We start from the raw sequence: 11,537 nt of genomic DNA, 5'->3' as shown, positions 1-11,537 counted from the left end.
CTTCCTGTTCCTTGTTTGGTTGTGGGCTTAGGGCAGATGTGCACAGTCGATTGTTTGTTTACTCTGAGTTTTATATAACTGGTATTCATGTAGTACTCATAGAAAGGATTGTAGAATCATTTTTACATATCTTTCATCAAAGTAGGAAATATAAGATTTTCTAGAGGAACATGCGAACTTTTCTAAACAGAACTTACAACTTACTACGTCTTTCAATTACTTCTTCAACTACATTTTATAATTTACTTACATCACTAAAATCTTATGAACTCACCAGCTTAATTGCTGATCAACTGTTTCAAATAACTTGTATTCTCAGGAGCCTAGTAGACAGGTACTCGCGTTGGGAATTCAGAAGATGGAGCATAATAGCTTCAAGTATTGTTTTATTATTTGCTTATGAATTCTTTGTTTTGTGAACACACACATTGTAAACACTTTCTTTCTAATGAAATGGTTGTTCATTACTTGCTTACTATAATGCATATCTTGTGATACTAAACATGACGTCCTCCACCCCCAAATGTTTTCGCCGTTCCGGTTTTGGGGTGTGACATATCATCATTGTATCTTTTGACTTTTATAGAAAAAGATGGCTCCTCATAAGAATCCAAGACGTCAAAATACTGATGAACCACCGGTACCACCTCCGCCACCACCTCCTCAGTTCGACCCCGCTATGTTTCAAGCAGCGGTCACGACAGATGTAACTGCTACTATGGCTCACATTAATCCTTCTGGTGCTAGTGCGTCTGGAGCTGGTACAAATCCTGCTAACCAAGGCGAAGGTCACGGTCATTCGCGAGAATGCACTTATAAAGATTTTACCAATGCCAAACCCAGGACCTTTAATGGAACTGGAGGAGTTATGGCATTAAGGCAGTGGATAGAGAAGACATAAGCAATTTTCGAAATTTGCTCCTGCCCTGAGAACAATAAAGTCAAGTTTGCTGCTTGTACTTTTTCTGAAAGAGCTTTGACATGGTGGAATGGTCCCGTTAAGTCACTTACTCTAGTAGTGGCTAATTCAATCAGCTGGGAGAATTTCAAGGGTATGCTTATGCGGGAGTACTGTCCGCGAGGTGAAGTTCAGAAACTTGAGGAGGAACTCTGGAGTCACACAATGGTTGGTTATGATATATCAACCTATACTAGTAGATTTTGTGATCTGGCAATTCTGTACCCGGAGATGGTTGCTCTAGAGAGGAAGAAGATTGAGAGATATATTTGGGGACTGTCACCCAAAATTCAGTCAAGTGTTTTAGCTTCGAGGCCTGTTACTTTTGACACTGCCAAAGAGCAGGCACAATCTCTTATCGATCACGGAGCCCGTAAAAAATCAGTGGTTGCTTTACCAGAACAACCGAAAGGAAACAACAACAACAACAACAATGATAACAACAACAGCAAGAAGAAGGGTCGAAACAAGAGGAAGGGCAAGTTTACACAGGATTCCTCAAAGAAAAAACAACTAGTTACAGTTAATGCTGCTACTGTACCTGCTGCTGTTCCTGTTAATCCAGCACCAGCCAAGCCTTATGCTGGTAATCTTCCGAAGTGCAACAAGTGCAATTTTCACCATAATAGAAATTGCAGGGAGATGCAGTGTCGTAACTGCAACAGGAAAGGGCATACTGCCCGATTCTGTAGAGCACCACCCCAACCACTTAACCAAGTACCTGCGGCTGGAATTGGTCAAGCATGCTACAATTGTGGTGAAGTAGGACATTTTAAGAAAGACTGTCCTAAACCTGGAAATGCTGGTGGAGTCGGGAGAATATTAGCCTTGGGCCAGGAAGAAGCTGTGGCAAATCCCGCAGTAGTTACGGGTACGTTTCTTCTCAACGACACTTATGCATACATTCTATTTGATTGTGGTGCTGAGAAGAGCTTTGTGAGCCATAATTTCAAATACTTGCTAAAACAAAACTCTCAACCATTAAAAGAAACATTCACAGTCGAAATGGCTAATGGAAAATCTGAATCCACCAACGACATATACATAGGATGTACTCTTACTTTGAATAACTATTCGTTTCATATTGAACTTATGTCGGTCTCTATCAAAAGTTTTGACGTCATAATAGGTATGGATTGGTTGTGTCCTAACCATGCTGACATCCTATGTTATGAAAAAGCCATTCGTCTGAAATTACCAACTAATGAAACACTTGTTATTTATGGCGACAAACATGGAACGAACCTCCAAATCATTTCTTGCATCAAGGCACAGAAGTACCTTCGCAAAGAGTACTGTGCTTTCTTAGCTCATGTTGTAGACAAAAAGCAAGAAGTGAAAGATATCGCGAAAATTCCTGAAGTCTGTAACTTTCTCGATGTTTTTCCTGATGATCTTCCAGGAGTACCTCCCGAAAGACAAGTCGAATTCCGAATCGACTTAATTCGAGGGGCTACCCCTGTTGCCAAATCTCCTTATCGTCTTGCACCTTCAGAAATGCAGGAATTATCCAGCCAGCTTAACGAACTTCTTAGTAAAGGTTTCATAAGACCAAGCTTCTCACCCTGGGGAGCACCGGTTTTATTCGTAAAGGAGAAGGATGGATCATTCCGTATGTGGATAGACTACCACGAGCTGAATAAAATTACCATTAAGAATCGATACCCTCTGCCTCGCATTGACGATCTGTTCGACCAACTTCAAGGTGCGAGCTGTTGGGTTATGAGCATTCTAACACTCCTAACTGTACATGCAACCCTAAATACCTTGGATCTATGTTTTCTCTATTATACATACAATTATGAACATCCAAGGTATTATCCTAATCTAGCATACAAAATAATAAATATAACAAGATAGAATACATACCTCTTTGATGTAGAATGTCTTCATGAAGCTTGAGTGCCTAGTGCCCCAAGTGTGACACCTCAAATGGTTCACACAACACCAAATACACTTGGAATAACTTGAGAGAAACTTGAACATTCCTTGAAATCGTCTAGCCCTCACACTCACACATTAGTGCATGATTTCTTGAGCCATGAGATTCTTTTATATGGTGGCTATTAGGGTTACACCATGTAACTCATAACTTTAACCATTCCTTATGCCCCATGGATTTTAACCTCCATGGAGTATCCATGGGTCACCCCATGGACTTAGTCCAACATAAGGAATCTTGGATCACAAGCCCACATATATAAGAATGAATGATTTACACAATCAAAACATATATTTAATTAGTCTCCTTTTGATCACTTAATTAATTCCAAATTAATTCTTGATCAATACTAATTAAATAACCTTATTAATATATTAGAACTTATAATATATTAACCAACCTTAAGTGTTATTTCTCTCATTATAGTCTATCCAAATGCATGATGCCATGCAACCCAAATGGACCATGCCGGGTCGGGTCAAGTCTTACCAATTATAGTTATGGACTTAAACATTAATCCAACAGTCTCCCACTTGGATAAGTCTAAAACTATTATTGCGTATGACTTCAGGAACCGATCAGCAATCGTAGCTCTCAAAAGCTTCTGTCGAACTCTGACCTTGTCGATGAACTCTGACCTTTGTCAATGACTTTTCCATTAGATAAGGGATCATATATTCCTCTATTCTAGATATCATATGGACTGAGACATGGATTATCAATAATTCTCTCTGTCCATTTGTTGTTTCCCGATTTCCGATTCATGATGACTGACTGATTGAACAAATCAAATCAGTCCTGGCTTGGCCAAGCACTCACATGTATCATCTTTAAATCATCGAGGGGCCACATATATCGCTTTTATCCCGAAGGTAAAAGGAATGGATAAACTTCGACTCATATGGCTTGTTCTACTACTTGTTGAATCATACACAAAGGCACGTTTTATAACATCGAGTTACCAATGCGTTTTCGTGCAATCAATGTATAACCAACTCATAGTAACAACTAATATCTCTAGGTTTGAAGAATATAAGATATTATCGTCTCATGATCACTCGTGATAAAATCCATGAAGTGATTCAAATGAGCGCGGGTTGAATCCAATACTCAGAACTTATGAGCACTCATGAGTGTTGTAGCACCACTTTGTCCACCAACTTGGACCTCTACAAACCAACCCATGACAGTCTTGATTCATATCTACTTCCAACATATGACCGACTGTGGATGGTTTGAATAACTTAATCATTCAGGAAGAGCGACTTAGTTATTCTGGAAGTCAAAACATGCAAAGTGAAACACAAGAATAAATGAATCAAATATGGTATCAAACCCTATGAATATAAATAAACACTTTTATTTATCACCATACTGATTACTCATTATTCATTGTTTCGGTTTTATCAACTTTATACTTGAATTTAAAACAATAGTTGTCCCATGCTCCAAGCATGTACACTATGTTTTCTAAACACTAGTCATGCCATACACCAAGTATGCATACTATGTTTGTCTATGATCTTTACTTTGTAAAATAGATCAATTGAACATCACTCCAATGATCCTCTTTTCACAGTCCCAAATCCTTACTGCAAATGCAAGAATTCCAAATTCATGCCATTTACTGAAATCTGTTAGATTCTAAACTTATATCCATTGATCCTCTTAGTGATTATGCACGAAGTCAGAAAGACTTGACAACAATCATTACAGAGCATTCCAAAGGAGATCAGCTCCTTGGAAACATCCTTCTTTCATTAAGTTTCCTAATCTTACACAGATTGAATAATTTGTAACTTTGAAACATTTCCATATTCCATTTTGACGATCACTTCTGAACAAGAGTTGCCTCCTTACAGATTATGTCAATATGGTCCTTCCAGAATTAACATTATAGTTCCAACTGTCCTTGAGCAACCAATCTTTAGTAAACCTTAGATTGTCCTCGACAATTGCTTAATCATTTTAGTCATATCCAATTCTAGACCTTTTCCCTTCATAATGCCCCAGGCATTTGGAAAATTTTAGAAAGGATGAATATAGCACATGTAATCGATCCTATATCCGAAGCATATGGGACAAGATTCATGATGTCTCACATAAAGACTAAACCAGTCTTTTGCTATAATATTTCCATTTCAATTTGCCAAGTTCTCAAAATTCAGATTATGAAAAGGGATGCCGTAATCATAATCGAATTTTAGAACGCAAATAATGGACCCATATATAGAATTTCCTTATGTTGAGCCATTCCAACATGAAATTCATATATATATATCCTTGATTAAATACGATTAAAATCTCAATCTAAGCTTTTAGAATTGAAATGAAGTATAATTTCCTCTCCCTTAATTATAGCAAAACAACTTTTTCAACCCCTGCAACCTCACGAATTGAAACTTTTGTTTTCTATAATTAACATTGCTAACTTGCAACCTTTGTCATAATTATCATGCTCCCACTAACATGATGATTATTAGCATAACACTTATGCTCCCACAAGCTTTGACATGTACTCAGAAATCAGCTGACTTTCTTACCAAAGTTCAGATTTCTGATACTAGATTGTTTTGATAAAACTTTATCAAAATCATACACCTCTCTTAGATAGCTCACATGTGTGTCTAAACAATTTTAGAACTATGAAAAGGGATGCCGTAATCATAGTGTCAATTGTTTAGACCTTTGCCACTTCTCACAAGTCCATGTTAGTGTGCCGTTAAACCACACACGCTCTACTAACGACTTTGAGAATGCAAATATCACAATTGCTATCTAGCTAAAATCTACTTAGTGAAAGTGTTTCCTCACCATCATTTTCATGAATCAGAGAGAAACCTTATGACACTTACATTTAATAGTGTATGTGTTCTTATCCATGTGAATTTGTCAAAACCATAATCACAAGACAAGGTTAGTGACAAATCCAAACTCATATTGATTAACTTGTGCAATCTTAAATTCTTGCCATTTGGCAGCTCAGGTGCCTGCCATTCCTTCCAAGTAGTTGTGCAACCAATTGAGAACTCTCAGAACTCCTATGCAAAGGCAACTTGAATAGGCACAAAAATTTCAACACGATAGGTTATAAACCTCAAGTCGTGTGCTAGTGAAGGACTTTATGTTTTATTCTTGATTAAGTCTTGAAACTTTCAAGAGCTTTAAGACTCCCATTGTCCTCTTGACATATAAGACCCCCTTGTCAAATATTCAAGAGATAGTGCGGATTCTTTATCAAGACTAACACTTTACACAATTGGCCTAAGTTGGTCTCTGTTTTATCCAAAACATCACAACTTACCAATTTCAAATGTACAAGAGTAGATAACCTTTTACTCTTACATTTGACTAGTGTTAACAAACCCTCTTTAAGACATGTCACTCAAGTTACAATCTTGGAGTATGACTCAAAGAATTGTTTTGGAACGAAGTATGACTCATCTTTTTGATTTAACCATTTCAACAATTCATGACTCCTCTTCTTAGTCATAAGAATGCACTAAGATGACTTTAGAGGACCAATTGTGATATGGTATCTTAATCATTAAGATGATCATAAACATGATACTAAAGTACTCTCCCATCTTTTCAGATTTGAGAAACTTTTATCTTTCTGCCATACTTTGATTCTTCTTATTCGTTCTGTCTCACATTGAAACTTCTCCAATGCTACAGACTTATACTTAAACTTATAAGTATAACCATATTTACTGAACTTAAGTAAATCATGACGAATAGTCTTCTTGATCTTTTGTGGTGGACTTGACCAGTGCACAAGAATGTGTACTCGATCCCTTAGTCCTTTCCTTATTCACATAAGGAATTTGTCTTAATTTTCCAAGCTGAAAGTTCTCATTCATCATACTATACAACTTGCATGATTCCAAGTTTCGGTCCAATTGAACCTTGGGTGATGAGAATCTTTCCTTATTTGGTAATATTAGACACTACCACAACCGAAAGAATCAAATCCATTTTTCCAATATTGCTATCAATGGAATCTTATAAGCAACAAGTTTTCACAAATGCCATTGTAAGGATACTTAAAATAAATAAAATCAAAACCTTTTTCTTTTATTTTAAAACTTTGCGGAAAAACTTATCCTTACAATCCATATGAAAACCTTGTTGTTATCTATTCCTAAGCAATATAAATATCATAACTCTTAAGTAATAGCCCAAAATTCTGATCACCGAACCATGCGATTGAAATCCATCTTCGCGATCAGAATCATCATGTACTTAATAGAGTTAGACAATGGACTTTACCTGAAGTAGAGCCAAACTTATTGACTTTAACATCCTTAGGTAAATTTGGCAGCTTCGTAACCAATGCCCCTTCCTTTGGCAATAGTTACCTATGGACCCTTGATAATGGGACTATCTCAGACTTCGCCTCTCTCTTTACCATTGGGTCAATCGAGTTGACTATGGCCGATCCCTTTCCATTGGGAAGAGAGAGCTTTACTGGATATCCAATGTCATCATTGTCAATGTCCATAGCGTTTTAGGAAGTTGATCTTAGCAAAAAGATAAGATCATTAAGGGTCTTGTCTTAGTCTGTTTCATAGGATTCCCAAAAGAACTCACTATGTGACTTAGAAAGTAGTTGAGACACCAACTTTCTCAAGACTTTGACACCCAACTCTCCCGGCTTGTCAATATGTGACTACATCTCCAAGATGTGATCACACCTAGACCTTGCCTTGCCAATAGGGCTTGAGTGACCTTAAACTTTTTAGGAACTTGTGGGTTAGGGAGAATAATTGGAGGAGGTGAAAGAAGTATGATATCCATGGGACATCATCTTCATTTAGGAAAGCTTGTTTCAAGAGATTTGGGAAGATCATAAATGTCTAGACCAGACATCTTTTTGGGAGATATTCAAGATAGTTGATTTAAAGTCCTTAATATGACACCCAATATGAAATATTAAGGCTAGGACCCAACAAACTATTTTATAACTTAGAAGAGGGATGCCGTAATCCAAGCTATAAAATATTTGAAGGAAGGTGAATGACGATTCACCAATTTCCACCATGAAAAACGAAATAATTTATTAGGTTTTAATTGGATTTGAAAGTCCTAGATCTTTGAGATTCATTGAACTGTTCAAAGGCATGTTTCAATCTCGAGTGTGCCCTTCAGGTTTTGTGACTGGGATGCCGAGGATCACAAAACAAGGTGTGAATAACCATGCAAATATACTTGGTACCCTTAATATTTACCCCTTAATCAGTGTGCCGGTTAACCACACACGCTCCACCGATACTATGATAAATATTAAGTTACCCTTTGCCTACCTTGTTAAGTCCATGTTAGTGTGCCGGTTAACCACACACGCTCCACTAACGACTTAAGCAAAGTGCAAAGTGAAATTTCATGGGTTAGCACCAAATTCACATTTTCCTAAGTAACTAAGATTGGGTATTAATAAGAGTTTAGTTACTTAGTATTTATCATTAATAGTTTTAATGAAAGGAGAATTATAGTCCTTGTCCTACCCGTTCGGCTAACGACCCTCCACCAGTCAAGGAAGCGGTGGGTGAGAGTGGACACCCATTAAACTGCCATTTTATAGGCAGTAACCTTATACCCCCTTATAGACCGGCTTCGTGAATGAGGCCTACTAACGGTAAGACTGACTTTACTCTTATACATATATATAAATATTATTAACTTATAATATTATAAAGTATAAGGGTTAAATTTTAACTTTTAAAATTCTAAGGGCTAACTTGGAATTAAAGTATTCATAAGTGAAAACTTTTCAAATTCCAAAACTTGAGGGCAAGTTTTGAAACTATTCAAAACTAATTAATTCCATAACTTATGAGTTTAAAGTAGTTTTAATTAAAAAAAAAAATCTTCAAGTTCCATAACTTGAGGACAAGTTATGGAAGACTTTAAACTAATTAATAAAAAAAATAACTTTTTTTTATTGTAACTTATGGAACTAATTAAGGTTATACTTTTTTTTTTAATTTAATGAAGAGGCTCTTGAACCTCCATAAGTTGAGGACAAGTTATGGAGTCATAAAACCATTTAATTAGAACTAGACTCTTCATTTTGTAACCTTTGCCAACTTTTATGAGTTTTATGATTCTTAAATGTGACTTTTCATATAACTTGAGGACAAGTTACAAAAACACACTTTGGAATCAACTCTTAGATTAAAATGGATTGAAAACAACTATTTCACACAACTTTTCTATTAATCTAAGAACCTCATAAGAACAAGATAATTCAAATCATCAATCTTCAAGAAATTAGCATGAACATACAAACTAATACAAATCTTGAAATTATGACAATTATCTTAGAAATTGGATTAGCATGAACATTACCACATCAAAAACAAGTTTATAAGTCCAAAAACATCTTAGGGTAATGTTCCTAGTCCAATTCCAGCCAAAACAATCGAATATATGCATCCAACTCGATTTTTCAGCTACTTTTGCAAGTATAACAAGAAAATAAGCCTAGGCTCTGATACCACTGTTGGGTTATGAGCATTTTAACACTCCTAAGTGTACATGCAACCCTAAATACCTTGGATCTATGTTTTCTCTATTATACATACAATTATGAACATCCAAGGTATTATCCTAATCTAGCATACAAAATAATAAATATAACAAGATAGAATACATACCTCTTTGATGTAGAATGTCTTCATGAAGCTTGAGTGCCTAGTGCCCCAAGTGTGACACCTCAAATGGTTCACACAACACCAAATACACTTGGAATAACTTGAGAGAAACTTGAACACTCCTTGAAATCGTCTAGCCCTCACACTCACACATTAGTGCACGATTTCTTGAGCCATGGGATTCTTTTATATGGTGGCTATTAGGGTTACACCATGTAACTCATAACTTTACCCATTCCTTATGCTCCATGGATTTTAACCTCCATGGAGTATCCATGGGTCACCCCATGGACTTAGTCCAACATAAGGAATCTTGGATCACAAGCCCACATATATAAGAATGAATGATTTACACAATCAACCCATATATTTAATTAGTCTCCTTTTGATCACTTAATTAATTCCAAATTAATTCTTGATCAATACTAATTAAATAACCTTATTAATATATTAGAACTTATAATATATTAACCAACCTTAAGTGTTATTTCTCTCATTATAGTCTATCCAAATGCATGATGCCATGCAACCCAAATGGACCATGCCGGGTCGGGTCAAGTCTTACCAATTATAGTTATGGACTTAGACATTAATCCAACATGAGCTACTTCTCAAAAATAGACTTAAGATCTGGGTATCACCAGTTACGAATTTTGGAGGATGACATTCCCAAAACTGCGTTCAGAACTCGTTATGGTCATTATGAGTTCGTAGTGATGCCATTCGGATTGACGAATGCACCTGCTGTGTTCATGGATTTAATGAACAGAGTGTGTCGTCCTTTCTTGGACAAATTCGTCATAGTGTTCATCAACGATATTCTTATCTACTCAAGAAGTGAAGAGGATCATGGCCAACATCTTCGACAAGTATTGCAAACTCTTAGAATAGAGAAACTCTATGCGGAGTTTTCAAAATGTGAATTTTGGATTAGAAAGGTTGAATTTCTAGGTCACATGGTCAGTTCTGAAGGAATACACTTCGATCCTTCCAAAATTAAGGCTATTGAAAACTGGTCAACACCCAAAACACCTACAAAAATCCGTCAATTCTTAGGTCTTGCTGGCTATTATCGCAGATTCATCCAAAATTTCTCTAGAATAGCTAAACTTCTTACCACCCTGATGCAAAAGGGTGTAACATTTAGCTGGGGAGAGAAGCAAGAAACAACGTTCCAAACGCTGAAACGAGCCTTGTGTATTGCACCAATCCTATCTCTTCCTGAAGGGACAGAGGACTTTATATGTACTGCGATGCTTCTAATCAAGGGCTTGGATGTGTTCTTATGCAAAGAGGAAAGGTGATATCTTATGCCTCAAGACAGCTAAAGACACATGAAGTCAATTATACAACACATGATCTTGAACTGGGAGCAGTAGTATTTGCTCTGAAGATCTGGAGACATTACTTATATGGCACGAAATGCACAGTATTCACGGACCATAAAAGTCTCCAGCATATTTTCAATCAGAAAGAGCTAAACATGAGACAACGACGATGTGTGGAGCTACTGAACGACTACGATTGTGAGATACTTTATCACCCTGGTAAAGCTAACGTAGTAGCTGACGCCCTTAGCAGAAAAGAATACTCAGGACACCGAGTAAAGTCATTGACCATGACAATTCATTCACATCTGTCCACACAGATCAGAGAGGCTCAACTTGAGGCTTTAAAACCTGAAAACGTGGCAGGTGAAGCCTTAAGAGGAATGGATAAAAATTTCAAAGTCAGGGATGATGGAGTTTATTGTTTCATGAACCGGATCTGGAAACCTAAGTTTGGTGGTTACAGAGAAGTACTCATGAATGAAGCCCATAAAACCAGATACTCCATTCATCCAGGGTCAGACAAGATGTACCTGGACCTCAAGAAACTATACTGGTGGCCAAACATGAAGGCCGAAATTGCTACCTTTGTGGGCAAGTGCCTTACTTGTGCCAAGGTGAAGGTAGAATACCAGAAACCTTCATGATTATTG

Source organism: Lactuca virosa, chromosome 3 (genome assembly GCF_052849685.1).
Source record: "Lactuca virosa cultivar CGN04683 chromosome 3, Lactuca_virosa_CGN04683_v6, whole genome shotgun sequence".
In the NCBI taxonomy this organism is placed as follows: Eukaryota; Viridiplantae; Streptophyta; class Magnoliopsida; order Asterales; family Asteraceae; genus Lactuca; species Lactuca virosa.
This window is presented reverse-complemented; position numbering follows the sequence as displayed.